We start from the raw sequence: 17,179 nt of genomic DNA, 5'->3' as shown, positions 1-17,179 counted from the left end.
TCCTGATTCACTCTGTTGCATCTGCCAGTGCCCCATCAGGGGTCCTTGGTGTTTGCCAGGGTCATGGTCATGGCCTTTAGCTGGTTTTCCTCCCTCAGATTCAGTCTCCTGTGTTTAGTCTTCTGTTTAAACATCACTTCTTCAGAGAGGAATTCCCCAGCCTCCCAACGGAAAATAGCACCCTGTGCATTTCTCACTATCTTATTTTTCTTCGAAACAGGTATCTGGCACTGTTTAAAACATGTTTTATGGAGTCTCTTCTGCCATAATGTAAATTCATTGGTTTGTGGCCTTTGATTCTTGCTATATCTGCAGAATCTAGAAAAGTCCCTGGCATATAACATTTATTTTAAAACCTGTAATAATGAATACTGGTAGGAATCAATGGCTTAACACATTCATATTTAAAGGAAAATGTAAATTAGTGTGCGTGGTGCACACATCAAAACTATGATTAGATTGTTGATTTAACTTTGCCTTTCACTGGACCTCTACTGTTTTATTTTTTTAAAGATTTATTTTATTTGAAAGGCAGAGTTGGAGAGCCAGAGAACCTGGAACCTTCCATCTACTGGTTCATTCCTTAAATGGCCACAACAAACAGGGTTGGGCTTGAATGAAGCCAGGAGCTTCTTCCTGGTCTCCCACGTGGGTGCAGGGGCCCAAGCACTTGGGGTGTCTTCTGCTTTTCCAGGCACATTAGCGGGGGAAGTGGATTGAAAGTGGAGCAGCCAGGACTCCAGCCGGTGCCCATATGGATGCTGTCATCTTGGGTAGCAGCTTTACCTGCTATGCTACAACACTGGCTCCAGGGGCCTCTGCTTCCTGATGACACACTTAATATATAGATAATTTCCATTCTAACAGTCATTCATCCAGATAAGAAGTATAGGTAGGTTTATGTCTGTAGCTATACATCAACTTTCCTTAATTTTTTTTTTTTTTTGACACGCAGAGTGGACAGTGAGAGAGAGGGAGACAGAGGAAGGTCTTCCTTTGCCATTGGTTCACCCTCCAATGGCTGCCGCGGCTGGCGCACCGCGCTGATCTGAAGCCAGGAGCCAGGTGCTTATCCTGGTCTCCCATGGGGTGCAGGGCCCAAGCACATGGGCCATCCTCCACTGCACTCCCTGGCCACAGCAGAGAGCTGGCCTGGAAGAGGGGCAACCGGGACAGAATCCAGTGCCCCGACCGGGACTAGAACCCAGTGTGCCGGTGCCGCAAGGCGGAGGACTAGCCTATTGAGCCGTGGCGCCGGCCTTAATTTTTTTTTTTTAAGATTTATTTATTTGAAAAGAAGAGTTAGATCTTCCATCTGTTGGTTTCCTCCCCAAATGGCCACAATGGCTAGAGCTTGGCCAATCTGAAGCCAGGAGCTTCCTCTGGGTCTCCCACATGGGTGCAGGGGTCCAAGGACTTGTGTCATCTTCCACTGTTTTCCCAGAGGCATTAGTAGGGAGCTGGATTGGAAGGAAGCAACTGAGACTCGAACTGGTGCCCATATGGGATGCAAGTGACAGATTAGCCTGGTATGCCACAATACTGGGACCTAAAAATTTCTTATTTGAAAGGCAGAGCAGGGACTGGCACAGTCATAGCAGGTAAAGCTACCGTCTGCAGTGCTGGCATCCCATATGGGTGCCGGTTCGAGTCCTGGCTGCTGCACTTCAGGTCCAGCTCTCTGCTATGGCCTGGGGTAGCAGTGGAAGATGGCCCGAGTCCTTGGGCCCCTGTACCCATGTGGGAGATGCAGAAGAAGCTCCTGGCTCCTGGCTTCAGATGGGCACAACTCTATCCCTTGTAGCCAATTGGGGAGTGAACCAGCAGGTGGAAGAGTCTGTCTCTCTCTCTGTGTCTCTCTCTCTGTCTCTCCTGTTCTCTCTGTGTAACTCTTTCCAATAAATCAATCAATCTTAAAAAAAAAAAAAAAGGCAGAGAGATCAATCTTCTATCTGCTGGTTCATTCTCCCAACACCCACAACAACAGCCAGGCTGAAGCCGGGAGCCCCATATTCAATCTGTGTCTCCCATATGGATGGCAGGGACACAAAGGCTTATCTACTCTGCTGCCACCCAGGGTGTACATTAACAGGCAGCTAGAACTGGAGGTGGAGCTGAAACTCAAACTCGAGCACTGTGATATGGAATGCTGGTGGCCCAAGCAGTATTTTAACCATTGTGTCAACTGCTTGCCCCATATGTTAATCTTGGTACTAAACTATTTGAGCTTCCTAATTTACATGGTATTTTCCTAAAGTATATCTTGGTCTTATATTTACCAACCTCCTTGTCACTGAGTAAAGTGATCACATGTGTTTCCTAGATTGCTTTACTGCTTAAGATGGCAAAATTTAAGATTTCCAATTTGATAAACTTCTGCATTTGACTTTCCTATGAAATCTAGCTTTTTATTGTATGATTTGATCACTTTATGTACATTTTTCCAAGCATAAGCTTTGCTATGTTTTGTAGTTAGATCTATAAAATTTCCTGCAAATGTCATATGCTCGATGTTATTTAGTGATAACACATAAGAATAATGCTTTGGAAGACTATCAGGTTTTAAGGAAGGGTGTGAGTTTTTATTGTTGTTGTTACTATACATATAGATTTACTCTTTATTTTCCTGTTAAAATTTACTTGTAGTTTCTAACTTCAATCTGCTCTTAGAAGTCCTAAACACCTTTTATTCTTAAAACTTTAAATTATCGTTATTTTAAAGGCAGAGACAGACAGGAGACAGAGATAGCAATCTTTCTCCATTGGTTCACTCCTCAAATACCTGCAGCAGTCACAGTTGATCTGAGCTAAAGTCGGGAGCCAGGAACTGAAGCCAAGTCTCCATAATGGGTGGCAGGGACCCAAGCACTCAAGCCATCATTTGATGTCTCCCAAGATGTATATTAGCAGGTAGCTGGAACAGCAGCCAAGGAGCTGGGGATTGAACCAGGTGTTCTGATGTGGGAGGCAGACTTCCCAAGTGCCAACTTAGCAGCTGTGCAAAATGCCTGCCCCCCTTTTTCTTCTAAGTGTTGTCTACCCAAACAGAACACACATTGTGTATTTGAATCTCTTACTAAGTGTAAAAAAAGAGATTACTCTAGGTGATATAAATGTAAGCACTTTCCATTAGGAACATCGTTGTATTTCCCATTTAATAAAATCCAGGGCAGAGACATGGAGGAAGAAACAGTGTATATCTCCCAATTGTCATGAATGATTTTGTTACTTATCATACAGTATCTTTTTTTTTTTTTTTTTGACAGGCAGAGTGGACAGAGAGAGACAGAGAGAAAGGTCTTCCTTTTTGCCGTTGGTTCACCCTCCAACGGCCGCCACGGTAGGCGTGCTGCGGCCGGCGCACCTCACTGATCCGATGGCAGGAGCCAGGTGTTTATCCTGGTCTCCCATGGGGTGCAGGGCCCAAGCACTTGGACCATCCTCCACTGCACTCCCTGGCCACAGTATCTTTCTCAGACTCTGAAGTACTCTTCTTGAGGACAAACCTTTTGTAAAGGCACCATTAGGTATAGTGTTAAGCTGTCCAACTACAAGGTCTGAGTGAGGTGTGATGTGACTTTGTCTGCCCTTTCTTTCCTGTCCTCCATTTGAATATGAGTCAAATCGTGATTTCCCACCCGGACCCAAAGTAACACATACGGAGTCACTGGAAAGAAAACCCCTCTATGGATGTCATCTAAGACTGTAACTGTAGATGACAACCTCCTTGGTCATTTATCCTGATGTGGGAGGCAGACATCCCAAGTGTCAACTTAGCAGCTGTGCAAAATGCCTGCCCCCCCCCCCCTTTTTCTTCTTAGACATATTCCTATGTCCAACGTTAACAGAGCAGTTGACACCGACACATACAACATAGTGCAGTGCGGGGGTGAGAAGCTCCGCCTCTCTTCTCAGTGTTTTTATATGCTTGAGTAAACCAGTACATCCATCACTGCACACGTAGGCTAGCTCCTTATTCTTTATTTGGCAATTACCTAAATTTGGGCATTTTATTGGTATATCTCAGCAGTCTAGGGAATATGCATCACACAAGGAAGTGGGAGACCATTAATTTCAGGAAGTATTTACTAAGTTTCGTTGTCTGAGAATTGGGCCTTCCTGTCTTCCTAGATTTTGTGAAGCCTGTCATGGAAGTACAATTATCCCCCTTCTTTACGCCGAGCATCCTGCATTAAGTCATTGAGCAAGCAGTGCAGTACAGAAGCAAAAAAGCAGTTGACATTCAGCAGCAGTTATTCCTAGATATTCTTTCATTTCAACACATGATGTCCTTTTTCCTCATGCCTATGAAAATTGCTATCATGACCATTCTCAATATTATCAATGATTGACAATCATAATTTCTGAATATCTACCTGTACTAGACTTATTTTAGTGTACTCCTAAATGCATACTTATATTAAACTTATACCATAGATGATATCTCCATTTTATCAATGAATAGGCCAGGTCTTGGTACAGGTCTTTTTTTTTTTTTAATAGGAAACTTTTATTTAATAAATATAAATTTCAAAAGTACAACTTTTGGATTATACCATTTCTTCCCCCCACCACAACCACCCTCCCACCGGCAAACCATCCCATCCCATTTTTCATTAAGATTCATTTTTAATTATCTTTATATACAGAAGATCAACTCTATACTGAACAAAGATTTCAACAGTTTTTGGCACAGGTCTTGAAGTTAAACTTTCCCTGAGCACACAGATAGTACACGACAGAACTGTTGTTTGAATTCTGATCAATTGGACACAGCTTAAAGTATATATATCAATGTGATATTTATATTAAAGAAGCAGAATTAGGGCTAGTGCTGTGGCATAGTGGGTAAAGCCACTGCCTGCAGGGCTGGCATCCAATATGGGCATGGTTTGAGTCCTGGCTGTTCCACTTCTGATCCAGCTCCTTGCTAATGTGCCTGGGAAAGCAGCAGAGGATGGCCCAAGTCCTTGGGCCCCTGTACCCATGTGGGAGACCCAGAAGAAGCTCCTGGCTTCAGATCGGCCCAGTTCCGGCCGTTGCAATCATTTGGGGAGTGAACCAGTGGATGGAAGACCTTTCTGTCTCTGCTTCTCTGTAACTCTGCCTTTCAAATAAATAAAACTTTTAAAAGTATCTACATATTAAAAAAAAGCAGAGATGCTTGAAACATAATCTATAGGATCAGGCTTCATTTTTCTTTAATGTATCTTTGGCTAAATTCATCAAGTTTTGTACCTGTCTAAATGTTAATATTTGAGGAATCAAAAGAACTACGTAAAATGTGTACTGCTTGAATTGCAAGCAAAGAATCCTATTTTTTAAAGATTTATTTATTTAATTATTTGCAGAGATACACAGGGAAGGAAGAGGTGGTGGTGGGGAGAGAGAGATCTTGGATCTGATGGTTCACTCCCCAAATGGCAGCAATGGCCAGGGCTGGGCCAGGCTGAAGCCAGGAGCTTTCTCTGGTCTCTCATGTGGGTGCAGGGACCCAAGCACCTTGAACCATCTTACACTACTTTTCCCAGGCCATTGGTAAGGAGCTGGATTGGAAATGGAGCAACCGGGACTCTAACTGGCGCCCATATGGGATGTGGGCACTGTAGGCACAGGCTTAACCTTCTATGCCACAGCGCCTGCCCTCCATGTGTTTTTTTATAGCAAACATTTTTAGTAAGTAATCTGGTCATCTCCATTAACAGCAAAGGCCAAACTATTACTACGCTCATGTAGTGGGTGTGTGTGTTCCTGTACTAGGGGTCTAGTTAGCACTTGAAATGTGTGCTTCATTGAGGCACACAGAGTTCCTTTGTCTCTGTGTTAGCATCAGTGACACCTGAAATCTTACATAGACTTGGATCCCACTCTTGAACAAAATAATTAGTCTCTACAAATGTGAGCAGTACTTTTATCAGCTCTTGGGTATTTCCAAAAATACTGTGTTGTGTGTATTGGAGGTCTTGGGCACACAAACGTACATCACAGACCTGAATTTTGATCTCATGATCAAGGTATTGTGGGTAGAGAATACCCAGACCAATGAAGAAACAATAGGGAAAACTCAGCATTTACTCCTCCAAATCTCACTTTTATATAAAACCAGACATGGCTTCCCCACAAGAAACCCACACAGGAGTGGTGAAGACAATTGAGATAAATACTTGAGATGACAATATAAAAGGTGAAAATTTGACCCAAGAAAGCAGAAAATGTTTTCCAGAGAAACTGGAATAAAGAGAAGAGTTGGAGAACTGAAGTATTTTAGGCATAGAGAACTTTAAAATTGTGGTTAATAAATTTTGAGGCACATGTTCAGTGAATTTTTTGATCTTGTCAGTCTTTAGACAAGGTATCAATTACCCTCTTACAGATGAGAAAACTGAGGCTTAACAAAGTTCTAAAATGTGGGAAAACTCACAAATTAATGAGTAACATTTACAATTAGAACTCTATTTGATTCTGTTTGAAGCTTTTTTTTTTTTTTGATAGCCATTATTTGCCTTTCAAATACACTACTTTTTTTACTAGAGGGTGACAGAAATTGAGCAGTAAGTCCATAAAGGGAGTAAGAAGCAAAAGTGAAAGAAAGGAAGAACAGAGATAATTTATTGCACTTATTTTATAGGTTGAGAACCACCAATGTAAATCACATTATGATGTACATGACAAAGTGGAAGCCCCTGGAATTTCTTTCAAAAGAGTAAACAATGAAGACTAATTCTTAGCACATCCCCAGATGGATTACTGCAGATGGCAGATGTATACTGGAGAAGCATGGTTGATCATAAGCTTAATCAGGTAGTGAATCCAATTATACTTGCTTTACTTTGTGATTTCCTCCATCAGGAAAGTGATTACAGCTTATTTGAATCTGTCAAGTAGCTACTAAACAGGTAAATATTTCCTTCTTTGTACAACAAATACAAAGTAATTAGAACCTTTTATTCTTACCTGGAAGTGAAAGAAACATACCCTTACTGTTTTGCTGTGGTCCAATCAGTTGTCCAATTTCGTGACAAAATTTGTCTAAAAAAACTTGGTCATATTACTGTCCCACAGAATGTCATGTTGATTCACCAAATCTATCACATCTTGATAGTACAAGGGCAGGGGTTAAGAGGGGAGGTGCTCTGGAGGCCAAGTAAGACACCTGTGCCAGAGACAGAAGAGAAATCTATTGACAATACAGAGGTCTGGTACTTGTTTGAAGTACCTGGGTAAGGTAGAGATGCTTTTTTCAGAAGTAAAACAAATAGTTATTGAGCCCATTACCATGAAAAAAAAAAAAAAAGAGGTGAAATCCTTTGGAAATTGTGTGTATGTTTTAGAAGTAACACGTTTCACTTCTGCGTGTGTTTCATGACCTCAAAGTCTTCCAAAGCAAGAGTAGAGTTCTCCTTCTGGTCCAAGCCAGCCCCTGTGCCATGGTACTTTAATGAGCTACCAGTTCTAGCCACGGTGAAAATATCTGTGGCGGACTGGGAGGCTGAGTGAATTTAAGGCAAGCTATGAGAGGAGAATCTTTAACAGAGGGCCTTGAGCTTCAGGAGCAAAGTGATTCCTTTAAGGCAAGTTAGTGTGTTCATTTTGAGAATTATTTATCATTGGCTTGGCAGAAACTCCAGGACCAGGGCATGTAGTGATCTTTGCTTCCCTTGTAAGTTGTGTGATCTTCTCTAGTTAGCCAGTAAATTGGAGGTTCCCAGCATCATTCCATCAAATGGAATCTCAAACCAGCAAATCTTGAAGGCAGAAAAAATTTGCCCAAGTAGGTGGTTCAAGCTCTCGGTGACTCCTCTTCCCTGCTGTCCCTTTGTTAACCACGTCCATAGCCGCTTGGAGTTCTCTGTGACCCAGGAGAAGATTCAAACATACAACACTGTGTGTTGCTCAGTTCTCCTGAGGACAGTGGATAGGGAAATCCTCCAGGGGCCAGACATCAAGTAAGTCTAATCTTGATCTGGCTAAGGAAAATTCTTGAGAGAAACAGCTGCATGACTCATGGACATAAATAAGAGTGGTCGTAGGAACCCAGGGTCTTAGAAATGCCCAACTCAAGGGCTTGTGAGAAAGAGGTCTGAATAAAATATTTGAGTTTCCTAGAATGGTCCTACAGTGAGGGAATAGTTGTCCTAGGTGAATTATAGAGAATGCCTACTGCAAAGGACAAGGTAACATTCTGAGATAGCAGTCTCACTTTCTGAAATTCCAATGCTCCTTTATTGAATTATTTCATTGATCCATTAACAATGTCTGCTGAACTCCATGTGTCCTGAACACTCTCCGGCAGCAGATTTTAGCTATAACAACCCTAACAACCCAGGAAGGTCCTTCCTCCTACAGAACTTATTTTTTTTAAGATTTATTTATTTATTTACTTGAAAGTCAGTTACACAGAGAGAAGGAGAGGCAGAGAGAGAGAGAGAGAGGTCTTCCATCCGATGGTTAACTCTCCAATTGGCCCCAACAGCTGGAGCTGTGCCGATCTGAAACCAGGAGCTTCTTCTGGGTCTCCCACGCGGGTGCAGGGGCCCAAGGACTTGGGCCATCTTCTACTGCTTTCCCAGGCCATAGCAGAGAGTTGGATCGGAGGTGGGGCAGCCGGCCCCATCCTACAGAACTTATATGTTAATGGACAGAGATAAAAAATGCATTACATGTCTAGGTGGTGATAAAATGAAAAATGAAGCATCAGTAGGTACAGAAGAGTAAGGTGTTATTTTAGATGGTGCTTCACACTAGTAAGTGAATGTGTCATGTACAGTTTGGAATAAACAGCAGGAGCATACTTGGTCTGCTCAAGAAACTGAGCAAGTGCAAGAGCAATGGCCCAGTCATGCAGGGGCTCGTACACCATGATGAGAACTGCAGACTTCCTTCTAAGTGAGATCAGAAGACACTGGAGGGTTTCAGAAGAACAACATGAAAGACCTTATGTTTTAAAAGAACCACTTGGAATGATCTGTGGGGAATAAACCACAGTGGGTACAAAGGAAACAAGGAAACAGGTCAGGGAACAACTTAGTGGTTCAGGAAAAGTGATCATGGATTAGGTTAGAATGATTGTGGAGAAAGATACATGGTTGAAGCCTGGATATACTTTAAACTGACAATTTGCAAACGCGTTACATATAGGTACAAGGAGAAGAAAGGTATCCAAGACAGCTCCACGGTTTTGGTCTGAGCAATGGGAAGTATGAAGTTGATACTTACTGAGATGAGGATTTTATAAGAAGTGGACTGTTGGATAATCAAGTTTGGAGATATACTCATTTTGATATTTCTATTAAATATGTAGAGATATTGAGCAGGTAGTAAAATTTAGGGAGAACTGGCAGTATAAATAGGGACAGAACCCTGAGAACCCCAGTGGCTAGTTCGGGAGTTGAGAAGAATCTAGCAGAGATGGAGGGTTAAAATAGGAAGAAAACAGAGACAGTAGGGACCCAGAAGGTAAGTTAGGCAACGTTTCAAGAAAAGAGGAGGGTTAAGTAGGACATGGAGTGATTACTGACCACTGGGTTTGGACAAATGGCAATTCTTTAGTTAGCTTAAAAAAGCATTATTTAAACATTTTTGATTTGTTTGTAGCCCTTGTCTATATTCCTGCAGAACTATGGTAGTCTTTTTTTTTTTTTTGACTTTGTGAACTGTTTATCTAGTGAAGCATTAAACCTTTGATTATATTGTAAATTAAACATGTTATCTCAAAAATAAAAAGGGAAAGCATAAATTAAGTCCACTGGTGAGTATGCATGTCAGATCAAGTTTAAAAATAAATAGAAGGCAAGAAAGTGAAAATAACACCAAAGCTTCTTTGAAGGAAATAAACAGCTAATGAAAAAAATGATCATGTCAGGGATGGGGGACTAAGCGTGAGTCCAACATACACCCTTTCCTTACTATAATTAGGACATGGCTGGCAGAACTGTTTAGTGCTAACCTGTAATTACAGGGCTCAGCACTGAGTCTCTCCGTACTAACACTGGAGATACCTGCCGTCTACCTTGATACTATTTAATTTTTTTTTTTCACTGAACTTCCACATTGGAGCAGACAGCAAACTCTTCCTAAGAGTTACTAAACATGGAGCACAATATCCTATACAACTGTTTCCTCCTGAGGAACTCATGTTAGAGTGAAAGAAGTGAGGAGATGAGCTGTTGCCCACAGGGTCTACTGGTTTTATTATGTACATCATCACCCTAGAGCAGCTCATATCTTATAAACAGTAGGCTAGCCCATTGAAAACTCAGGCCAAGTTGGATGAAATCATTTCTTCCCAATACAACACACATCAGTATTGATGATCCACACGTGGTACTGTTTTCTTACACAACTGAAAGCCATGGACCCAGGATCAAACACATAGTTGTCAGTCAGTGTGAACAGTGAAACCGTCTTTTCTTTCCTTAAGACTCTAATTTCTGAATTTAGCTTAAAGGGGGGGGAATGCTTCTAGAGATACTAATTGTTCAATTTATTTAAAAGTGGATACTGTGACCTGCCCATTTCATACATCTCAGATAAGGAAGAGAAAAGCTTACAATATTTATTTGGATAGGGTAATTGATTTTGAGAAAGAAATGGAAAGAAGTTGGTGAAATTCAGCAGGGGGATCCTGTGGGGTACTCCTAGTATGACCAATGCTGTGATAAAATGACGGCTAGAGCAGCCCAACATAGACAGATCCATAGCATCTCTTTGGAATAGACACTTGAATTTTCCCACTGGGCAAATGACAAAGTGGAAATTTTTTATTACATGTCTTTCATTAAAAAAACCCATTATAAATTATTGTCACCTAAATTATAAGAAATGACATTTATAATTACAGAATATTTTAAACAATAATTTAGGGGGCAACTTTATCTTTCAAAAAATTCTTTTGCAAATAGAGAATGAAACTTAGGGTTTCTTAAATTGTACTAACAACATCACAAAGAAAAGGAAGAAATTAAGAAAAATTGCTTATGTTATGTTAGAGTTAATCAGAGATGTTTGATTCGCCGAGTTGAAGCAAAGACCAACTTTTTTTTTTTTTTTATGGATACATTATTTTTCCAGGCATGGAGACATTCTGAATTAGATCTCAAAGTCAAAATATTTGTCCTTTCTGTGCCTTAATTTTCCATAAATAAGATTAATTTTTGTCCTTGTTTTAATCATCAAGCCCACAATTATGTGTGTTAGCTCAAAATGTGTTTTTTTGCTGTTGCAGAATTTGGATTAAAGTTCCACTCTTGTGACAAGATACATTGAACTTGAAATTGACCACCTACTTTTTACAAACACGTAAGTCAACAAAGAATAAATGTATTCCTCTCAATTTCACTTCAGCTGTCTGTTCATGAAGCTTTTCCCCCACACTTGCAGTGGAGGGATTGCTGTGGTTCCAGTTGCGCTGGGAAGGATTCGAGTAGAACTGACTGGATAAATGTATTCAGCATGACAGGTTGTACCTTTTGGTTTTTCCTTCTGATTTTGCTGCCTCTTAGACAACTTCACTCTACAAATTAGACAACCTGAAATTGATTATATGACTTAGAAAAATTTCAAAGCATGTTTTGGAATACATTTTCTTACTACAAGATTTGGAGGCTGATGGTGGGAAGAAAGGTGAGGCTGAAATGGCAAGATAAAGAAGTGGCATCTGCAGGTCCTCCCTGTTAATGAGTTGTACTAGGCCTGTACTACACATGTTCTCATTTAACCTCCGGAGCACTCAGCAGAAGTATTGCCATCCTCAATGCACAAGTGAGCAAATTCAGACTAACAAAAGTTCAATAACTTGCTCAACTTACACAGTATGTGGTAATTGTGGAAGCTGAAATTAGATGAAATTTGGATTAAATTAAGGGAACAGAGGATGAAAGCACATGGCTGAATTGTAGAGGGATAATAACTGGTTCTGTTGATCATTCTTGGTGTATTAATTAATGTTAATCCTTCAGTGCCTTGAAGGATCCTGCCAAGTAAGGAAATGCAAAATACTAAGTGATTGATTACCCAGACAAGATAAATGAAGTTCACTGAGCATTTGTGTGAATGCACTGTGTGCTTACTGGGACTGAGTGCAAATGGCATGTTTATGTGATACCTGGTGTCACAACAGTATGGGTTTGGGAAAATGTAAGTCCAGCCATAGATATGAAAGAAAAAGATTGTCCAATATCATTCAACAAAGACTTTCTGTGGAAAAAGTGGACTTGCAAAAGCATTCTATGGTAGTGCAAAAGGATGGGGAAAACATAGTGAACAAGTGTTGCCTTTTAGAAGTTGCTCTTTTTGCAACTGTATAAATTGAGCAGCACTTGAAGAGTCAATATAAACTGACTTAATTGTCCTGAACCCACTTTTTTCTAGTCTATTTTATCAAAGAACCAGTTTGAGATGGAGCATATATGAGGATATTGGGGAAAAAACCAGATCAAAGAGGCATGGTTCAAGGAAAGCTCTCCTAGGCTAACGGCTTATCAATTTTTTTCTTAAAGACTTATTTACTTATTTGAAAGTCAGAGTTAGAGAGGGAAAGACAGATCTTCCATCTGCTCATTCACTCCCCAGATGGCCATAACAGTCAGGGTTGGGTCAGGCCAAAACAAGGAGCCAGGAGCTCATGTGGTGAGCCCCTTCAGGTGGGTGGCAGGGGCCCAAACATTTGGGCCATCCTCCGCTGCCCTCCCAGGCCATCAGCAGGGAGCTGGATTGGAAGTGGAGCAGCCAGGACACACTCCAACTGGTGCCCATATGGGATGTCAGTATCGTAGGCAGCGACTTTACTCACCATGCCACAGTTCCAGCCCCTTATTTCAAATTTTCTAAGAACTTGTTATCAGTGTGCAAAGCAGAGTTTCTATAGGACACTAAGTACTTGTCAGGACTCCTTTTCTAGTTAAAGCACTCTTGTTACAGACAATGGTATTGAGAGTGCAATTGTCTGTCTTGCAGTCTTTGTCTCTACTTTTCCCTCCTGTGCCTGACTTCTGCCCACTTTGTTATACTCAGTGATCAACTCATCAAAAGAGAAAATTTCTAGTGATTTTTGTGAATCTTATTTCTGGTATCAGATTTCTCTGACCTGTTTCTTTTCTTTCTTTTTCTTTTTTTTTTTTTTTTCTGACAGAGTGGACAGTGAGAGAGGGAGAGAGAAAGGTCTTCCTTTGCCGTTGGTTCACCCTCCAATGGCTGCCTTGTCTGGCGCGCTGCGGCTGGCGCACCGTGCTGATCCAAAGGCAGGAGCCAGGTGCTTCTCCTGATCTCCCACTTGGGCCATCCTCCACTGCACTCCTGGGCCATAGCAGAGAGCTGGCCTGGAAGAGGGGCAACCGGGACTAGAACACAGTGTGCCGGCGACACAAGGCGGAGGATTAACCTGTTGAGGCATGGCGCTGGCTTGATGGCCTGTTTCTATAATATCTCTGAGCTTAGAATCTAGATATGAAGGCATATACTAGGATCAGTGGGGGGATTCTTTTGAAATAAAGTAATAGGCAACCAACTTCCCATGTACTCAAGGACAGTCTTCTGCTTGGGATCCTGGAAAGTGCATGTGAAGTCTGGTGGATGTAATATCAAATGGTTGGCAGGCACCGTGGCTTAACAGGCTAATCCTCTGCCTTGCGGCGCCGGCACACAGGGTTCTAGTCCTGGTCGGGCGCCGGATTCTATCCTGGTTGCCCCTCTTCCAGGCCAGCTCTCTGCTATGGCCCGGGAAGGCAGTGGAGGATGGCCCAAGTCCTTGGGCCCTGCACCCGCATGGGAGACCAGGAGAAGCACCTGGCTCCTGGCTTCGGATCAGCGTGATGAGCCGGCCGCAGCGGCCATTGGAGGGTGAACCAACGGCAAAAAGGAAGACCTTTCTCTCTGTTTCTCTCTCTCACTATCCACTCTGCCTGTCCAAAAAAAAAAAAAAAAAAAAAAAAAAAATCAAATGGTTAAACATCCTGGTGATGATCTGAAGACTATGCATGCAATAGACACCCATGAGCTATTTCTTGAACCAAATACAAGCCAGAATTTTGCAGAGTGCCTTGGCCAAAATTAAGTTGATAAAGACTATTTGAATGTTGGAGACCAGGAACGTAAAGTCTTTAAAACAGGTTGATACTGAAATCTCTTATTAAAAGAACTTTCAGATGTTTTGAGTCAGAATAATAAACAATAATACATTCATTCATTCCCTTCATAAATATTAATTATTATGTTGCTGACCTTGTACCTGATGTTGCCCCTATCTCAGCCCTGCAGGAGTTATCAAAAACAGACAATACAGAATAATCTAGATAATCCAGAAGCATTTCTGTTAGCCACAGATTTCTGAAGAAATTGTGAATTAAAATCAGAAAGACCCTGTATGTGAACTCTAGCGTATATTCAGTCACTATACTTAACAGATAAAGTCCTCACATATGATACGATGGTTTAGGATGGCAGTAGGAGTACGGATTCTGTAGCCAAAATGTCTGAGTTCAAACCTCAGATCTACTGTACTTACTAGCTGTGCAGTCTTAGACAAGTTACGTAACCTCTTGGTTCCTCAGTTATCTCATCAGTCAAATGCGTATGGACGTAATACTTAAGGCTGCTCTGTAGTAGGCATTTGGAGCGGAAGCTAAGGTGCTGCTTAGGGTGCCTACATCTCACATGGGAATGCCTGGTTTGAGTCCTGGCTTCGCTGTAGATTCTAGCTTGCTGCCTCCCAGGATGGGTGTTAGTAGGAAATGAAGGCTCAAGTCATTGAGGCCCTGTCACCCAGGTGGGGGCCTCAGGGCTTGGTACATAAAAACATGCAACAATATTTGTTACCATTATAATTTGAATGTATTATACTTGTGGCTATTAGGCCATCTGGTTTCTTTAATTCTTTATCATTTTAAAAATTTTAGAAGACTTTCAAATTTATATCACACACACACATTTTTTTTCAGTGGTTTTTGAAGATAAAGGGGATTTTTTTTTTTTTTTTAGGTGAGAAGTTACTTCTTAGGCTGAAGCCTTTACAAACCCGTGCACATGTTGTTACCTCTCTTCTTCTGTGTTGGGAATCATGAACTTGAGTGTTGACATGATACTCTGTCAGGTCTGGCTGGCCCTCACTGGGCATATAATGTAAGCCAGAAATAAATATTTACTGTTTTCAATCACTGCAATTTCAGAGCTATTTCTGTTGTATAACCTCACCTATCCTGACTGATATGTATAGCTGATAGGTATAGCTCAGTGCAGAGGCAATGTTTGTAACATGACCACAACACATGGTGCATAGTAAGTGCTTAAAATTGTTTTATGGTTGTGATCATGATGTTTAACCTGATTTGAAGAATTGGTTATGAATATTAAATGACTCAAATCTGCTTGTACAATGAATTATTGAGCAAAAGATTTGGTCTAATTTTTGGAACCACATGTGGTCCTCTTTCTGTATGAGATTAACTAGGCAGGGTCTACCAAGCCCTGGGCCTGTGTGCAAAATGTGTGTGAACCAGAATATCTGAGTCTGCCAAATTGTCATGATCAGTTTAGTTCAGCTCAAAGGCCACTGACTGGGCATGTGTTTGTGCCAGGGACTGTTAGGTAACTATTAAAACAGCTATTAAGTCAGGGATAGGTGTTATGGTACAATAGGTTAAGCTGCATTTTTGATGCCCACCTCCCATGTCTGAGTGCCTGGGAGCCAGCCTAGCCTCTGTTTCCAATATAGCTTCCTGTTGATGCACTTGGGTGCCGGGGGGGGGGGGAGGGGGACGGGACTCCAATTGAAAAGGAAACAAAGTTGCTAAGCCTTCACTTCAGTTTGTCTCACTTCCACATCCCAGTGACTCAGCATTTCCAACAATCCAAGATGGTCCCTGGGGGAAGTACTTAGCCTGACAGGAGACTTCCGTGCTCATGAACAGTATGAGTCCTCAGCTGTGATTGGCCCCTGAGGGCATGCCTGGCTCGTGTCCTGCCTTACCTTTCAGCTGGTTGGCTTGGTTCCCTTGTGCCCTGGACAGCCCCCTTTCTGTGTCTATAAAAGCTCTTCCCCTCCCAATAAAGTCGAGCACCTGGCTGCACCCTGGGTGTTGACTGATCTCCTGGCTCTGGTGTGATTCCTTTGCCGCTGACACTCCTCATCCCGCTCAGCCCCCGAGCTCCCCAGGCTGGCCCTGAGGAGCTCTATCAGATCTCCTGCCCCGTGACGAGCAGCACTTGAGAAGCAGCAAATGATAGTCTATGTACTTGGGTCCCTGCTACCCACATGGGAGACACAGATTCAGTTCCTGGCTCCTGAACTCAGCCTGGTCCAGTCCTAGCTATTGTGGGTATTGGGGGCAGTGAAATAGCAGATGCAAGATTTGTCTTTCCCTCTGTCACTTTGCCTGGCAAAGAATAAATAAAAAGCACAATCTCATTCTTTGGGAAGCTTGGGGTGAGGTACATTTTTGGACTCAGAAGAATTATGTAAAAATGGTTGGGTTTCCCTCTGGCCCTCCCCTCCATACTGTGGATGTGTTATTCCCTGTGGATGGCTACACCTTGGAAGTTTGGGGTTGAGGACTAGAAGGAGAGCAGAGGGGCAAGAAAATGGCAAGTGAAGTAAGTCACAGATTGTCAGAGCCTAAGAGGGGCTGGGAGGTAGGAGTCTGAGGTTAAGGATGAGGTGGGCAAGATAAATTTTCCTGATTTTTCTAGATTTTTAGGCCTTGTCAAAGGGAAGTGAGACAACTTGGAGAACACATCTTATATATCTGTTATTTTAATCATCTTTTATACCTCAGTTAAAGATTTTCGAAAAAGGGCTTGAGGATACAGGAAAAACATTATGGTGAAATGCTTTTGTCTCCTGCTATTTTGGTCACATTTGGTCACATTTGAAAGTCTGGATGGCCTATTTCTAAAAGCTAAGAAATCCTTAAAAAATTGCAGTTGATTGCAGTGACCTAGGAATCTCCTAATATTTAATTCTTGCATAAAAACGGGACTAGCAAGCTAACTCCTGCTGACTTATAATATGCTTATTTTAAAAAGTCCCCTTTGTCAGGCAGAGAGCCTTGGTATGTGGATGTTATGAAAATGAGTTCATGAGCCCAGTCTTTGTCGGATGGTTTTAATTTAAATGTTCAGATGAGTGATGAGACTCAGCATGAGGAACTCCAAAATTGTCCTGTGGAGCAATAAAGTCAGGGAGGGA

The sequence above is a fragment of the Lepus europaeus genome, chromosome 20 (genome assembly GCF_033115175.1).
Source record: "Lepus europaeus isolate LE1 chromosome 20, mLepTim1.pri, whole genome shotgun sequence".
Classification (NCBI taxonomy): domain Eukaryota; kingdom Metazoa; phylum Chordata; class Mammalia; order Lagomorpha; family Leporidae; genus Lepus; species Lepus europaeus.
This window is presented reverse-complemented; position numbering follows the sequence as displayed.